We start from the raw sequence: 17065 nt of genomic DNA, 5'->3' as shown, positions 1-17065 counted from the left end.
GAGGTTTGAGCTTCCCGAGTGGAAGTGGGAGAGGGTTACACGGATTTCATTACTGGACTTCCGCTGACTCGGAAGAAGTTTGATGCTATTTGGGTCATTGTTGATAGGCTGACCAAGTCAGCACATTTCATTCCAGTAGCAGTCTCCTACTCATCCGAGAGACTAGCTGAGATTTATATCCGGGAGATCGTTCGCCTTCATGGGGGTGCCGGTATCTATCATTTCGGATCGGGGTACGCAATTTACCTCGCGCTTCTGGAGAGCGGTTCAGCAGGAGTTAGGTACCCAAGTTCAGTTGAGCACAGCATTCCATCCTCAGACGGACGGTCAGTCCGAGCGGACTATTTAGATTTTGGAGGATATGCTCCGAGCTTGTGTCATTGATTTTGGAGGCTCGTGGGACCAGTTTTTGCCTTTAGCAGAGTTCGCCTACAACAACAGCTACCAGTCCAACATTCTGATGGCTCCATATGAGGCATTGTACGATAGGCAATGTCGAGCTCCAGTGAGATGGTTTGAGTCGGGAGAGGCTCGGTTATTGGGTACAGATCTAGTTCAGGAAGCCTTGGATAAGGTCAAGATCATTCAGGACAGGCTTCGTTCGGCTCAGTCGCGGCAAAAGAGTTATGTAGACCGTAAGGTCCGAGATGTAGATTTTGTGGTTGGTGAGCGGGTATTGCTCCGGGTGTCGCCTATGAAGGGCGTGATGAGGTTCAGAAAGAAGGGCAAGCTTAGCCCTAGGTACATTGGTCCGTTTGGGATTCTTGATCGAGTAGGAGAGGTGGCTTATAGACTTGCATTGTCACCTAGCTTATCAGCCGTGCATCCAATTATTCATGTGTCTATGCTTCGGAGGTATCACGACGATCTTACCCATGTGTTAGACTTCAGCACTGTCCAGTTAGACGAGGATTTACTTATGAGGAGGATCCAGTAGCTATTCTAGACCGGCAGGTTCGTCAGATGATATCTAGGAGTTTTCCCTCTGTTCGTGTTCAGTGGAGAGGTCAGCCCCCTGAGGCCTCGACCTGGGAGTCCGAGTTTGATATGCAGAGTCGTTATCCCCATCTATTTCCTGACTCAGGTACTTCTTTCTTTTGTCCGTTCGAGGATGAACAATTGTTTTAGAGGTGGAGGATGTGACGACCCAAAGGGTCATCACCTGTTTCCTCATACGTTCCGTGCTTTCGAGGCCTTGAAAAACCTCATTTTTACTTGCCTCGATTTGCGTGCGCAGTCCGGGCATGTAGCCGAAAAGTTTTTATGTTGAAATATGTGAATTCTGTGAAAAATTTGAAGAATTTTGATATTAATATGATTAAAGTTGACTTTGGTCAATATTTTTGGTAAACGGACCCGGACCCGAGATTGGACGGTCCCGGAAGGTCCGTAGAAAAATATGGGACTCGGGCATGTGCCCGGAGTCGAATTCCGAGGTCTAGAGCCCGAGGAAAGAATTTTTCTGTGAAATTGTTTTTCTGAAATTATTAAGGAAATTGAAATTGAAAATGGAAATTGATTAAAAGACCATGGTGTCGGGCTCGTATTTTGGTTCCGACGACCGGTACAAGTCGTAAATATGTTTTAAGTGCTTTCTGTAAAGTTTGGTCGAAATCGGACATCGTTCGACGTGTTTCGGACCCAAATATCTAAAGTTGGAAGTTTATGAAGTTTGAAATGAAAATGATGATTTCGAGGATTGATTCAATGATTTTGATGTTATTTTGGCGATTTGATCGCTTGAGTAAGTTCGTAGGATGTTATTGAGTTAGTGTGTGTGATTTGTTAGGAGCCCCGAGGGCTCGGGAGTGATTCGGAGGTGGTTCGGGGTGTTTTTACACTTAGGAAAGGATCAGATTTTTGCTGCATTTTTACACAGACCATTTGTTCTACGCGATCGCGGCCTAAGGCTCGCGTTCGCACTGCCTTGTAGCCCCCCTCCTTCGCGTTCGCGGTAAAATCCCCGCGTTCGCATTGTTCTGGCAACCCCCTTCAACGCGTTCTCAAATAGACCATCGCGTTCGCATAGGACAAACCCTGGACCCCCCCAGTTTTCCTTACCCTTCGCGAACGCATAGAGTAACAGCCAGCCTTCTCCGCGAACGCGACACCCTTGTCGCGAACGCATAGAGCAAAACCCTTCAGTGAATTTTTCTTAAAAACAGAACACTCAACACAGGATTTCTTCATTATTTTCACACGAGCCCTTCTCCTTCACCCTCCGTAGACAAGTTTGAAGAACCTCTTCCTCTATAACTTCATAGGTAACTGTTCCTAACTTCATTCCCTCTTAATTTCTTCAACTAATCACTAATTTCCTAGCCCTAAATCATGAAATCAAAGTAGAAATTATGGGTTTTGGGTAGATTTAGGGTTTTGAGAATTTTGGGTGATTCAACCTCAATTTGGGGTCGAATCTTAAAACAAATTATATATTCGGACTCGTGGGGTTATGGGTGATTGGGTTTTGGTCCGAGCCTCGTGTTTGGACCATGTGGGCCCGGTGTCGAATTTTGGTATTTTTGGAAGAATGCTAGAAAACTCATTTCTAGGCTATGGGATTATGTTGTTGAGCCCTAATTGATATTATTGAATTAATTATGCCTAGATACCATTGTTTCGGAGTCGGATTTTAGAGGAAAGGCGGTATTGGAGAGTTGATTGCTATTCTTTGGACCGAGGTAAGTGTTTGATCTAACTTTGGCTTGAGGGAATAGGATTAGAGTGAATTGCTAATTGCTAAATGATCGAGTACGGTGTATAGGCATGGTGACGAGTATCTATACACCGGTGTCTAGCATGACCGTGGGTCTTTGTTGGTACTTGTTTTGGTATGTTTTGGGGCTCTTCCAAGCTAATTAATAATTTCTACATAATGTGAAGAGTTTGAGGATTATATTATGAATTGTAAATTCTTTGGAGCGTTGGCTCGAACGATGAAAATACTGTTGAGTAAGAGATGAAAGAATTGGAAAGAGGTGTAATTGATCCCTTGCCGGGATGGTTTGAGTATATTGATTATCTCCCTTGCCGGGATGTGAAAGTTGTTGTTATTGCTCCCTTGCCGGGATTTAGTTGTTTATTTGTGTTTTCCCTTGCCGGGACATTTCTTATTATTGTTTATTTCCCTTGCCCGTTTGGTTGTGATTGTTGTTTGGGTGAGGAAGAGTGGTAATGCACGAAGGGTCATTCTGTGCCATGTTTTGATTATTTATGCACGAAGGAACATTCCGTGCCATGTTTTGATTATTTATGCACGAAGGTACATTCCGTGCCATGTTTTGATTACTTATCGCACGAAGGAACATTCCGTGCCATGTCTTGATTATATTTGCACGAAGGATCATTCCGTGCCACGATATGAGAGTTATGTGAGGAAAAGCACGAAGGTTGATGTCGTGCACTTTATTTGATTGTTTTTGGTGAGAATGAGAGTAAAAGCACGAAGGTCGATGCCGTGCAACTGTTGATTTTCCTGCTTTCATTGGTTATTGTTATGGCCTTGTTTCTTACTTAAATTATTGATTTTATATTCGGACTGTACTCCCCCATAGTATGCTTCCCTCCCTCATAACTGTTTAATTTCAGTATTCGCTCCTTTTGTTGCATATATATGTATTGAACTGTATAGGTTGATTTGGTAGTCCTGTCTAGCCTCGTCACTACTTCGCCGGGGTTAGGCCAGGCACTTACCATCACATGGGGTCGGTTGTGCTGATGCTACACTTCTGTGCTTTTTGCACAAATCACGGTACCGGAGCAGCTTTTGGACCACAGCAGTAGCGTACTGAGCGGGAGCGGATTTCAGTCCAGGGACTTACGAGGTAGCCTAGCTGGCGTTCGCAGGCCGAAGTCCCTTTCTATATTTTCTGTTTGTTTTCATTGTACCGAGACAGACATTATGTATTTTCTATTCGGACTTGTTTGTAGCACTCTTTAGTAGTTCGTGAGGTAGCGACTCCAGTCTTGGGTTGTGAAATATTAAACTTCCGCATTTTGGGTTTTCAGATATTTATGTTATAAAAGACTTCCGCTTTTTAATTAAAGGTTTATTATTGTTATTACTGTTGCGTTGTTATCCAAAAAGGTTTAACTGTTTGGCTTGCCTAGCTCCAACAGTAGGCGCCATCACGACTCCCGATGGTGGGAAATCCGGGTCGTGACAGCCTTGAGAATAGTGAGTACTTTGGTTGTGACGCTTATGCTCAATTTTTGACTCTTGTAGAAGTACCTTAAATTGTATGATCTTAGCTTTTCTTAACTGCTTTGACTAGAGTGTCTTGATGAGTCCAATCCTGAGTGAGTTATGTGCCATGTGTGTGTGAGGTTTGGGTGTTATTCTGTGCAATGCATTTGATGTCTAGAACTTGCGTCGTGTGGTTGCAAAGCGAAATAGTAGTTTTGTTCAGTCTTGGAAGTGATATAGGCGTTTCTTTGTTGAGTCATATATATATTTTACCCACCTAATTGTTATGTGTCGTAGTTAACCCCTTCGAGCCTGTAATCTTATTTCTTTGGCAACCACATTACAAGCCTTACCCATTTGTTTGAATTAACCATCTACTTGAACCTTTTAACCTCAGCACTTAAATTGTAATGAACTTTGTAAAAGTTAAAGTGGGGGGTGGTTGGTTCGGCTTTTGAGTGAAACTAATGAAATAAGGAGAAAGGTGCATGGTTTTGAATAAGTAAGAGCCACTTGAATTGGAAAAGAAAAAGAAAAGAAAGAAAAAATTAGTTGTATTGCTGTGAAAAATATTCTTTGATAGTGGTGACTCTTGATGTAATTGCGCTTAAATAATTTGGGAGTTAATATATATTGATGTGAGGGTGGAGTTATGGTTGGACATAAGTATGTGTTTAAATGTTAAAGTATATGTACTAAAGTGCTTAAGGAGGTGTACTCACTCTTATATCCAAATGCATCATACCCGTCCCGCAGCCTACATTACAACTAAATAAAGTCCTACTTGATCCTAGACTGAATGAGCTCGATTAGTAGAGTAGTACACTACGGAAAATCCTATAGTGCATCTTTTGTGGCATATGAATGTTATTTCTGAGAGTGAGCGAATTCTTTCTATCTTGAGTTCTAAGTGCTCTTAAATTTTATTGTGTGGAACTACTCTCTTTTGTTGTGTGAGGGCACTTGATTCATGAAAGAAAGGTAATGTCAGTGACCTCTATGTTAGAGTAAGTGGGTGAGTTGTGAATAATGCGTGGTATTTGCGAGTCAAATCTTGAGGTGAAGATGTTACGCTTTTGTGCTTAGTATATTTTAAATATTCTTGGTGTGACGAGTTAAGGGAATTGCTTAAAAATGTCGTGTCTATATAAAGTGTAGTTTGATTACTCGAGGACGAGCAATGGTTTAAGTGTGGGTGTTGATGATAGGCTATAATTACGTGTTTTAGTCGATTATTACATTCCAATTCACTGCACTTCAGTTGAGTTTGCGCTTTAATCTCTAGTATTTTGCACTAATTATGTGTTTCATGCCTTGAAGGAGTAATTCCGAGCTATGTAGATGTTATAAAATGAATTCAAGTGATTTGGAGCTTTGAAGTTTGAGTAAAAGCCCAAGTAATTAAGTCGGGATCGTGTTCGGGGATCAACAGATGATAGTTAAGAACGAACAAATAATCGAGTAGGCATATTGCGCATTGTCTAGTAAAATGCACATAACCTTTTTTCCAGAACTCCATTTGGGCACCACAATATATGGTTGGAAATCTAATTCAAAGGTCTACAAATTTCATGTTTTACATTATCCAAAATTCTAAACACAACAGGGTGAAAAATGCGCGACAAGTGCTCCGCGGTCAGATCCGCGGCCGCAGACAGAACATGGCCAAAATCCATGGCCAAATCCGCGGCTGCGGACATCCTATCCGGGAAAAGTGTCCTTTTTTGCATCAGAGAAGGTGTAATTGTTTGGGCCCAACCCTGTTTGGTATATATACATGGAAAAACGGTATTTGTAACGACCCGACTGGTCGTTTTGAGCCCTAGCGCATCATTCAGCAGTCCGAGGCCATAAGCAGCTTCATTTCAGGTTTTATGACTTGTACGCGTGGTCGGAATTAAATTTCGGGAAGTTCTGAGTTGATTTGAAAAGAGAATCCTCATTTCGGAAGCTTGAAGTTGAAAGAATTAACTAAGATTGGAATTTTGAGTAAACGACCTCGGAATCGGGATCTGAAGGTTCCAGCAGGTTCGTATGATGATTTCGGACTTGGGCGTATGCCCGGTTCGGGTTTTGGATGACCCGGGAGCGTTTTGGCGCCTATTGTGGAAAGTAGCATTTTGAAAGAAATTTCATAAGTTTGGGTTGAAGTGCATTTCAGTGATATCGATGTCCATTTGGGATTCCGAGTCTGGGAGCAGCTCCGTATGGTGATTCTGGAGTTGGGAGCACGATCGAAAGTGACTTCGGAGGTCCATAGGTCTTTTTGGAGCCATTTGGCTAAAGATAGAAATTTGAAGGTTTTTGAGAAGTTTGACCGGAAGTTGACTTTTTGATATCGGGGTCGGAATCCGATTCCGGAAGTCAAAGTAGTTCCGTAATGTCGAACATGACTTGTGTGCAAAATTTGAGGTCAATCGGGCGTGATTTGATAGGTTTCGGCATCGAGTATGTAAGTTTGAATTCTAAAGTTCATTAAGCGTGGATTGGAGGTCGATTCGTGGCTTTAGCGTTGTTTGATATGATTTGAGGCCTCGAGCAAGTCCGTAATATGTTTTGGGACTGGTTGGTATGATTGGTTGGGGTCCCGGGAACCTCGGGTGGATTCCGTTGGTTAACGGATCAAATTTGGAAGTTGAAGAATAGGTGAAGGTTGCTGCTTCTGTCAGAACCGCATCTGCGGTTCTAGGACCGCAGAAGCGGGACCGCAGATGCGGTCAATCCATCGCAGAAGCGGAAAGGGGCCAGGCCAAGGGAAATCGCAGAAGCAGCCCAGAGACCACAGAAGCGGTTTCGCATAAGCGACCCCCAGACCGCAGAAGCGGTCCAACCACCTTAGGCCCAAGCCGCAGAAGCGGCCCAAAAACCGCAGAAGCGGTTCCGCATATGCGGGCCTCAGACTGCAAAAGCGGTCCAGCCCCTTTTGCCCAGTTCCGCAGATGCGGCTCCCTTTTCGCAGGTGCGGGACTGTAGATGCGGTCCCCTAACTGCAGAAGCGAAAATCGCTGGACAGTAGGCTTCATTTAATTCGAACTCAAACACCATTTTATCATTTTACACTCAACCTTGGGGTGATTTGGAGGCTCTTGAGAGAAGGTTTCAACTTAGCATTTCAAGGTAAGTTATTTCCACTCATTATTAGTTTAAATACATGTATATTAGGTAGATTAAACACTAAAATTTAGGTGAAATCAAAGGGTTAGAGCTAGACCTAGGGTTTTAATAAAACTAAGGTTTAATCATGAAATTTGTTATGAAATGGGCTAGAAATCATATATTATTGATCCTTAGGTTGTAGAGAACAATTTCCTTCGAAAAATCTCGGAATCCGGGCACGTGGGCCAGGGGTCGAAATTTAGGAAACTTGTGGGAAAGGTTGGGAAATTACTTAAATAGTTGGGATTCTACCTTGTAAGCCTTTATTGAATAGTTCTTACTTTATTTAACTAGTTTGTGCTCGTTCGGCTACGAATTGAGGGTTTGGGCTTGTTCTTGATATTGGAAGTGCGCTTCGAAGCGAGGTGAGTCTCCTTTCTAACCTTGTAAGAGGGAATTGCCCCCATAGGTGAAATAATTGACTATGTGCTCCTATTTGTGGGGGCTACGTACACACGAGGTGACGAGAGTCCGTGCGTAGCTACTATTATGCTATTGTCCGGGTAGTCTAGGACCCAAAAGTATGCTATACTTGGATTATTTACGAACCTATTGATAGCTTGAGCTGCTTAAACCACATCGAATCAGTAAACGAATTTCTAAAAAGGTTTAAACTTCATTTTCCTAAATTAATAAAAAGAATTGGCCTTTCTTTGGATAATTGCTCCGTGTTGACTTCTTGATTGATTGTTTGCGCATGTATCTCTATGTGTACCTGCATCGCATGCATTATTCGCGAGCAGGGTGTTTGTTTACCTTATGTTGACCGTGTCGCAGGTTAGTTCGCGAGCAGGGTAATAGATGAATCTATAGGTGCGCCGTCGACCCTCGGCAAGTGCACAGTTTACATTTCTGTTGGAGCGGGTCGTTGCCTCGGCATGATGTGCGCATGCTTCCTTGCTTGCCTGAAATATTAAATGTTGATATCGCCTTTTTATGGCCTGATATAAATTGATAAAGATATTGAAAAGTAAATCTTGAAAATCCTTATTAATTGATAAAGGTGCTAGAATTGCTGTATAAATCCGTGATTTCCGCACATGTTAATGTATTATCATTCGACCTCTGGCAAGTGTTAAATTCGACCTCTCGTCTTTACTTCTTCGAGATTAGACGGGATACTTGCTGAGTACACGTTGTTTTCGTACTCATACTACACTTCTGTGCATTTTTGTTGCACAGGTATATGTAACTCTAGTGGCCTACTAAGTGTAGCAGCATGGTGGATATGGAGACTTATGTGAGCTGCATTTCTCGAGGCGACCCGCAGTCAGCAGAGTCTCTTTCAATTATCTGTACTTATTTTCTGTCCAAATATTGTGTTCCGGACAGTTGTTGTACTTTATTTGATTCTTCTTAGAAATTGCTTATGCACTTGTGACACCGGGTTCTGGGATGGTTGAAGTATTTTGTATTAATTGCTTATCATTTTAATATGATTTTAGACAATTATCTTTTAAATTGCTAAATTTGAAGGAAAATCCTAGATTTCAAAAGTATTAAAATTGAGAATTTGATTAAGTAATTTGGTTGGCTTGCCTAACAGTAGTGTCCGACGCCACCACGACCCTTAGTGGATTTTGGGTCGTGACAACATGGTATCAGAGCACTAGGTTCCTAGGGTCTCACGAGTCATGAGCAAGTCTAGTAGTGTCTCGCGGATCGGTACGGAGACGTCTGTACTTATCCTCGGGAGGCTGCAGGACTGTTAGGAGTACTTCCCTTCTTGATTCCTCATCGTGCGATTTGATTCCTTTGAGGCTTATGCCTTTGTTTCTTTCCTACTCAATCTTATGCGATGCAAAGCGCTTGCTATTCATCGAGGATTGAAGAATTGTAATGATATTACGAATATGTTGCGGGATGTTTCTCCCTGTATAGTCGTCTGAGCTATTATCGCCGCCTTGTGGAAGGATATTTTATTATTTCGGCCCAGTAACGGTACTTCTGAGGGCTCTGAGGCTAGGCACAAGTTACCATGATGCTTATGAACGATTGTTCCGCAGTAGTGATATGATGGTAGGATGTTGCCCACGTTGGGACAGTTAATGACTTGAAGGGAGGTTTACTCAGTGCATAATCAAGAGATTCAGTATTTTATTCCCGGCAGGAGAAGGCAATCGGACTAAGGATGGTTAGATGTGGGCTGGTGGGAGTAATGAGACTTGGTATTTGCAAGCGTGGTGGAGCTTTCTTCTATGATGGGGTGTCGTTGTCCTAATTGGACGTACTAAGTTTGTCGGTGTTATGATCTTCTACAAATCGCCTTGGGGCAAGATATTACGAAATAGTATTGGAGATACAACTGGCAGACATCGCAGGGTGCGGTGGTTTAAGATTGAATTAGTATTCCTAATGTTGACAGTTCGAGAAAGATGACCTTCGGAAAGGTTTAAAGTTAGCAGCAATTGTGGGTTCAAGTTCCATGAAGATAGATTTTATTTAAGACGGCAGTTGAGCAGCAAAGCATAAGGAAAGACATGTGGGAGGTGTCAGGCTATGGCTAAAACATCTAGAAGGCCGAGTATAAGAGGCCAAGGGTCGAGTAGTCGATTAAGAGGATAAGTTCCGCCAAAGTGGGAGAGTGGCGGAATTGCATGTGGGATTTGTAGTAGGATGACCATGTACCTTAAGGAGAGTATGGGGCAATTTGAGAATATTAGTGATTGGCGATTGGGGTCTCCGAATCTAATTTGAGGTAGGGGTTCTTGTGCGGCAGAAGATTTAATATAACGGAAAGGAGCCGCTTAAATGAAGAAGGATGCAGCATAACTTTGAATTGGAAGGACGTTGCCGCACATTTAATTGATGTCCACGAGGGGTAAATGGACCTGGGCAGCTGGAGAGTAAGCTCAGACTCAGGATGGGTTATTGATGTCGTAGTGATTGTACCCCGTGCAGCAGCGTTAGAAGATGCCGGGGAGAGCTTTCTATAGGTGGGTTACCCAAGTGAGCAGATTAGCGGTCGTGTGGTTGGCGAGGCTTCTACGAAGAATTCTATCGGTTATATAGCAAAGAGAACGGTTGTGAAAATGTGTTTTATAAGTCAGAATATAAGAAGGGGGCTTCCCAGAAAGATTTCGAGAACTTTGGCGGTTGATTGCGCAAGGTTATGTCAATATGAGATTAGGAATCCTAGTAAATTCCAGAGTTGTGTAATAGTGGCTTCGAGCTAAGTGGGAGAGTCCCACCGCCTATGATGCGGTTGCATAGTTAACTACTTGCGAGCTCTCTGGTTATTAGCATATTGATGGGCTATTCAGCTACAGAAAAAGACCATAAGTGGTAATTTGAGCAAAGGAATTATTAAAAGTGGGCTATCATTGGCCTTATCGACCCATGTTCAGACTTGGGGAAGGATTCAGGATTGTGTTTGTAAAGATGCGGGTTCCAAGGGAAGGGATTCTGCCAGGTGCATCACCAATGGTGTATTCATGTGCTAGTAGATTCATGGAATTGATTATATTCGGGGCCAAGTCAGAGTGGGTGGCTCTCAACAACGGTCCTAGCAAATTCAATAGATGAAGTGTGATACCTAATGACTTCGAGCCTATAGGTACAGTTGAGAACCAAGCTTTTGCAGCAGCTTATGAGGGGAGGCCCAAAAATGCTCTATGATGTTTGACTTGCAGTGTAGCACTTGAGAGGAAAATGAGAAAGGACTTCGGATTCGTAGAAGGATTAGCAGAATTGGCATATCAGTTGAGGGTGCGAATGAGTGCACAAGGAAGGTATGAAATGGTTCATGTGATTTGAGACAGCATGGCCTGGCAGTTCAGGGTCACTCGGGGTGAGTGCGGATAGAGTGTGTTATGTGTTGAAAGGAATTACTGTTGCTACTAAGGCAATCAGGGTAACTCGAAAGAAGATAGATTGGTCAGCCATAGTTTAGTTGGCATATTGGTGGTAGAGATCAACTCTTTCAGTGTGATTAAGTTATGCAGGTGATTGGTGGCAGTACGTGTCAGGCTTGTCGGCCGCCGTAGTTGATGTTATTTAAAGCTATTCCAAAGTTATGGCCTGTTTCGTGTAGGCGGACCCCGGAAGGGTTATGGTGGGGTAGGCCCCTACTTAGAGATTTGCATATTTCTGCGGTTATGAGAATTTACCTGTGTGTTGCTATATTCATCCTGAAGTGAGTACAGTGAAAAGCTTTTATGTGATGAAGTGTTAACCTATCAGTGGTTCCGGAGCTATGATGAAAAATCATGTCCTATCGTATATCGGCACGTTGGGTGCAGTAAGTGATATGTAATTTAAAGTAAAGATCAAGGTAACAACTCGGTGTGGACAAGGATGTCACGAGCTCAGATGAGCAGGAAAGGAGTTTCGATGCTTAAGGTAAGTTGGTAGTGTCTCTGAGATCGGTATTTTGTGAAAAAGCTTTGCATCCTGGTTGATGATTCTTGATCGCTCTTCAGCGTTAGTGCGACCGGTGGTTTGGAGGTAAGACCCAGTTATTTGTTATGGTAGGTTGTAGGAGTGTGTCCCACATCAAGATTGTATAAATGCGGCATGTAGTCACTTGATTGATTAAAGATTTAAACCAAGTATGAAGGTTGTAGTGATTTCGTTAAATTGAGAATGGATGCCTGGAGGGCACTCGGATTCTGAGTTGTGAACTGTGGATGAGTACTCCAGTTATGACGGTTGTTCTTGTGTGTTATAAGAAGGGGGAAGTTAGTATGGACCTTTGAAAGGTTATTGGCCTAGTTTGGTACGATCAGGATTGACTTGAGGTCGGTGGTTAAATGGGGATATGGGCTCTATATCAGGCCAAACGTGTTCATTTCAGTAATGCGCTCCTTAGGGAGGAGTAGTCAGGGTGTTATTTCGTTGCCAGATATTTCACGTAGTGATACATTGCGCCGTGTGAGTTGTGAGACGGGTTGAGAAATTGCTTATGTGTTGAGGATCCGCGTAAAAATGGTGTTATATGAGCCAAATGGCTCTTGAGATTCAGATTGTATGTCGCACCTCAGTTGTGCTTGAGTTTTGTAGCTTATGGTGCTATATGTCTCCCCAGGGATGGAATTATGCACTTAGTGTGCTTGTGATCGATATTCGATATATTATTGAAATGAGCAATCTAGCTTGGTGCGTATCTCCTTCTGTGAGTTTTATGGATGGATCAGGTGACACGCCGCCATGGTTATGTTGTTCGGATCGGGTTGCGCACTGCAATAGTGTGAAGCTGAGCACAGTTCCCGTAGTTATTTTTTTATGTGTTTTGTTTTCTATTTTATGAGGAAAGCATATATTAGCTATGTGCCCGCGTCGCATGTATGATTCGCGAGCAGGGTGTTTGTTTAATTAAGTTGACCGCGTCGCATGTATGATTCGTGAGCGGTGTAGTTGAATTTCCTTCTCAAGGTTTGCTTTCCCTTGTGTCGCGTTTGATATGGTAGCCTATTGGCACATTATAGCATCATATGAGACTTTTGGTCATATCGGGGTGGCTTATTGCCTGAGCAGTTCGTACTGGGTGAGACGATATTGTTGGGTTTAGGATCAGTGCAATCTGATTACGTGAAATATATTAAGGAGCAAAGATCATTATTTGGTTCAGAATGAGGTAATGTTCTTGTTATAAGTATAGACTCAATGATTGGTTGACTCGGCAGCTGATTGTGAATTTCTGCACATATCTTCCGTTGTGGCGGCATTGTAAGAGTTAGAGTAAGACCTGTGTATGTCATGAGGTGCAATGGGAGCATCAGATTCGTGGAATTTTGACTAAGTTGATCAGAAAATGCTATTGTGGTCCGGTGAGTAAAATGATGCAAGGTGTGAATTCAGCAAAGTTATGTAGTCATGTTTGGGTACAACGTGTAGTGATTGATATGGTGATCGTATGTTGGAAACAGGTCGGGCATAGAATTCCGGATGCTGGAATTGCGCTCTAAGGCTTATTTTCTTGAATAAAAGGGAATATCTTCATAATTGATCGAGCTGATGTGCTCAAGTGAGTTGTGGTAGCACGAGAAGGTGCATGAGAAGTTAAATAGCGATTTCAGACTACTCCAGTGTGGTTCTCAGCATGTTCGAGGACGAACGTATGTTTAAGTGGGAGAGAATGTAGACCCGACCGGTCGTTTTGAGCCCTAGCGTGTCATTCAGCAGTCTGAGGCCATGGGCAGCTTCATTTCAGGTGTTATGACTTGTACGCGTGTCGGAATTAAATTTCGGGAAGTTCAGAGTTAATTTGGAAAGAGAATCCTCATTTCGGAAGCTTGAAGTTGAAAGAATTAACTAGGATTGGAATTTTGAGTAAACGACCTCGGAATCGGGATCTGAAGGTTCCAGCAGGTTCCTATGATGATTGCGGACTTGGGCGTATGCCCGGTTCGGGTTTTGGATGACCCGGGAGCATTTTGGCGGCTATTATGGAAAGTAGCATTTTGAAAGAAATTTTATAAGTTTGGGTTGAAGTGCATTTTAGTGATATCGATGTCCGTTTGGGATTCCGAGTTTGGGAGCAGCTCCGTACGGTGATTCTGGAGTTGGGAGCGCGATCAGAAGTGAATTCGGAGGCCCGTAGGTCTTTTTGGAGCCATTTGGCTAAAGATAGAAATTTGAAGGTTTTTGAGAAGTTTGACCGGAAGTTGACTTTTTGATATCGGGGTCGGAATCCGATTCCGGAAGTTGGTGTAGTTCCGTAATGTCAAACATGACTTGCGTGCAAAATTTGAGGTCAAGCGGGCGTGATTTGATAGGTTTTGGCATCGAATATGGAAGTTTGAATTCTAAAGTTCATTAAGCGTGTATTGGAGGTCGATTCGTGGCTTTAGCGTTGTTTGATATGATTTGAGGCCTCGAGCAAGTCCGTAATATGTTTTGGGACTGGTTGGTATGATTGGGTGGGGTCCCGAGGGCCTCGGGTAGATTCCGGATGGTTAACGGATCAAATTTGGAAGTTGAAGAATAGGTGAAGGTTGCTGCTTCTGTCATAACCGCATCTGCAGTTCTAGGACCACAGAAGCGGGACCGCAGATGCGGTCAATCCATCGCAGAAGCGGAAAGGGGCCAGGCGAAGGGAAATCGCAGAAGCGGCCCAGAGACTGCAGAAGCGGTTCCGCTTAAGCGACCCCCAGACCGCAGAAGCGGTCCAGCCACCTTAGGCCCAAGCCGCAAAAGCGGCCCAAAAAACGCAGAAGCGGTTCCGCATATGCGGGCCTCAGATCGTAGAAGCGGTCCAGCCCCTTTTGCTCAGTTCCGCAGATGCGACTCCCTTTTTGCAGGTGCGGGACCGCAGATGCGGTCCCCTAACCGCAGAAGCGGAAATCGCTGGACAGTAGGCTTCCTTTAATTCGAACTCAAACACCATTTTATCATTTTACACTCAACCTTGGGGCGATTTGGGGGCTCTTGAGAGAAGGTTTCAACTTAGCATTTCAAGGTAAGTTATTTCCACTCATTATTATATTAGTTAGATTAAACACTAAAAATTAGGTGAAATCAAAGGGTTAGAGCTAGACCTAGGGTTTTAATAAAACAAAGGTTTAATCATGAAATTTGTTATAAATGGGCTAGAAATCATATATTATTGATCCTTAGGTTGTAGAGAACAATTTCCTTCAAAAAATCTCGGAATCCGGGCACGTGGGCCCGGGGTCGGAATTTAGGAAACTTGTGGGAAAGGTTGGGAAATTACTTAAATAGTTAGGATTCGACCTTGTAAGCCTTTATTGACTAGTTCTTACTTTATTTATCTAGTTTTTGCTCGTTCGGCTACGAATTGAGGGTTGGGCTTGTTCTTCATATTGGAAGTACGCTCCGGAGCAAGGTGAGTCTCCTTTCTAACCTTGTAAGAGGGAATTGTCCCCATAGGTGAAATAATTGACTATGTGCTCCTATTTGTGGGGGCTACGTACGCACGAGGTGACGAGAGTCCATGCGTAGCTACTATTATGCTATTGTCCGGGTAGTCTAGAACCCAAAAGTATGCTATACTTGGATTATTTACGAACCTATTGATAGCTTGAGCTGCTTAAACCACATCGAATCAATAAACGAATTTGTAAAAGGGTTTAAATTCATTTTCCTAAATTAATAAAGAGAATTGGCCTTTCTTTGGATAATTGCTCCGTGTTGACTTCTTGATTGACTGTTTGCGCATGTATCTCTATGTGTACCTGTGTTGCATGCATGATTCACGAGTAGGGTGTTTGTTTACCTTATGTTGACCGCGTCGCAGGTTAGTTCGCGAGCGGGGTAATAGATGTATCTATAGGCGCGCCGTCGACCCTCGGCAAGTGCACAGTTTACATTTCTGTTGGAGCGGGCCGTCGCCTCGGCAAGTATTTTGTATTAACTGCTTATCATTTAAATTTGATTTGAGACAATTATCTTTTAAATTGCTAAATTTGAAGGAAAATCCTAGATTTCAAAAGTATTAGAAAATGAGAATTTGATTAAGTAATTTGGTTGGCTTGCCTGACAGCAGTGTCCGGCGCCACCACGACCCTTAGTGAATTTTGGGTCGTGACAGTATTTTGAGGACCTTTGACATACCTTTGACATAATTTAGACCTAATGAGGATAATGAGACCGGGGATTCGACCTAAGGAGGGAAGAACACACTAGGAGCAAGACGGAGAATTCTTTTACGAGTTTTTCACTTCCTTCTTCCTATTTCCATTATTGGATATGAATTCTTATTGAAGTTTGCATACTATTATGAATAACTAATTCGTTATCTAGGGTTTTGATGGAACCTATTGGAGGATGAATTCCATGTTATGTTAATATAGATTTGTTGTAGTATTTTTTCTATTTGTTCAACTACGTCATTATTGTGGTTGGTTGAAGAGCTCGCAATCAACTGTTCCTGTTTGTGTATTACTTGGCGAGAGTGCATATTTAGGTAGTTGTTGAACAACATCACTCCTAACGTATATAAGGGATCAATACGAAGGGTTTAAAGGTGGGATTAGGGATAACGAAACCTTGGGTGCGATCCGAGTGAGCCGTACTTAACGCCAGCTAGCGTAATTCGGGAGAATATGTCTAGTAAACTATGGTAATTACTCAGGAGAGAGTTACGATAGTGAGAGCGCTCATAATCGGTAGAGAATACTTAGGCAAATTTATAGAAAACATAGCGGGAAGGATTCCGACATTAGGGAAATCGTAAATCTTGACCTCCTTAATTTTGTCTCTAACCCTTAGTATCTTTAGTTGTTAATTTACTATTTTAATTTGTTAGTTAATTAGTTAAACGCAAGAATCTTAATACTATAAGTTAGGAATTATTCAAGCTTGTCTTCTTGGTGATAGTGAACAGTTGTAGCTAAGCCTTAGTTCTCTGTGGGATTTGACTCCGGACTTGTAAACCGGATTATATTTACAATGACCGCCTAGTCCTTTTTATAAGGCATAGTTGGGCGTGATTACCTATTCAATCTAGTACATTACGATTGTTTAACACCCCTAAAATTTACTTCCTATTCTTAAGGCTTCATGTCATTTTCTTTCACTGGATATGTGTGTTTCCTTCGAAGCATGTCTTAGAATACTAGTACTCTTTGGTTTATGCTTTTTAGTAATATACCAATTTGATTTGGTTACTTGCGATATACCTATTCGTAACTCCACTCTTTTGTTGAGTGGTGCAGGCATGATTTTTCACCAGTGATATCGATATTTAAAAAAACATAGATCAATCACACTACTGGTTGTTTGGAGTACCATAGAAAGACAGACAGTCGAAAACACTATAGG

The sequence above is a fragment of the Nicotiana attenuata genome, chromosome 6 (assembly GCF_001879085.1).
Source record: "Nicotiana attenuata strain UT chromosome 6, NIATTr2, whole genome shotgun sequence".
NCBI lineage: Eukaryota > Viridiplantae > Streptophyta > Magnoliopsida > Solanales > Solanaceae > Nicotiana > Nicotiana attenuata.
Note: the sequence above shows the minus strand (reverse complement) of the source record.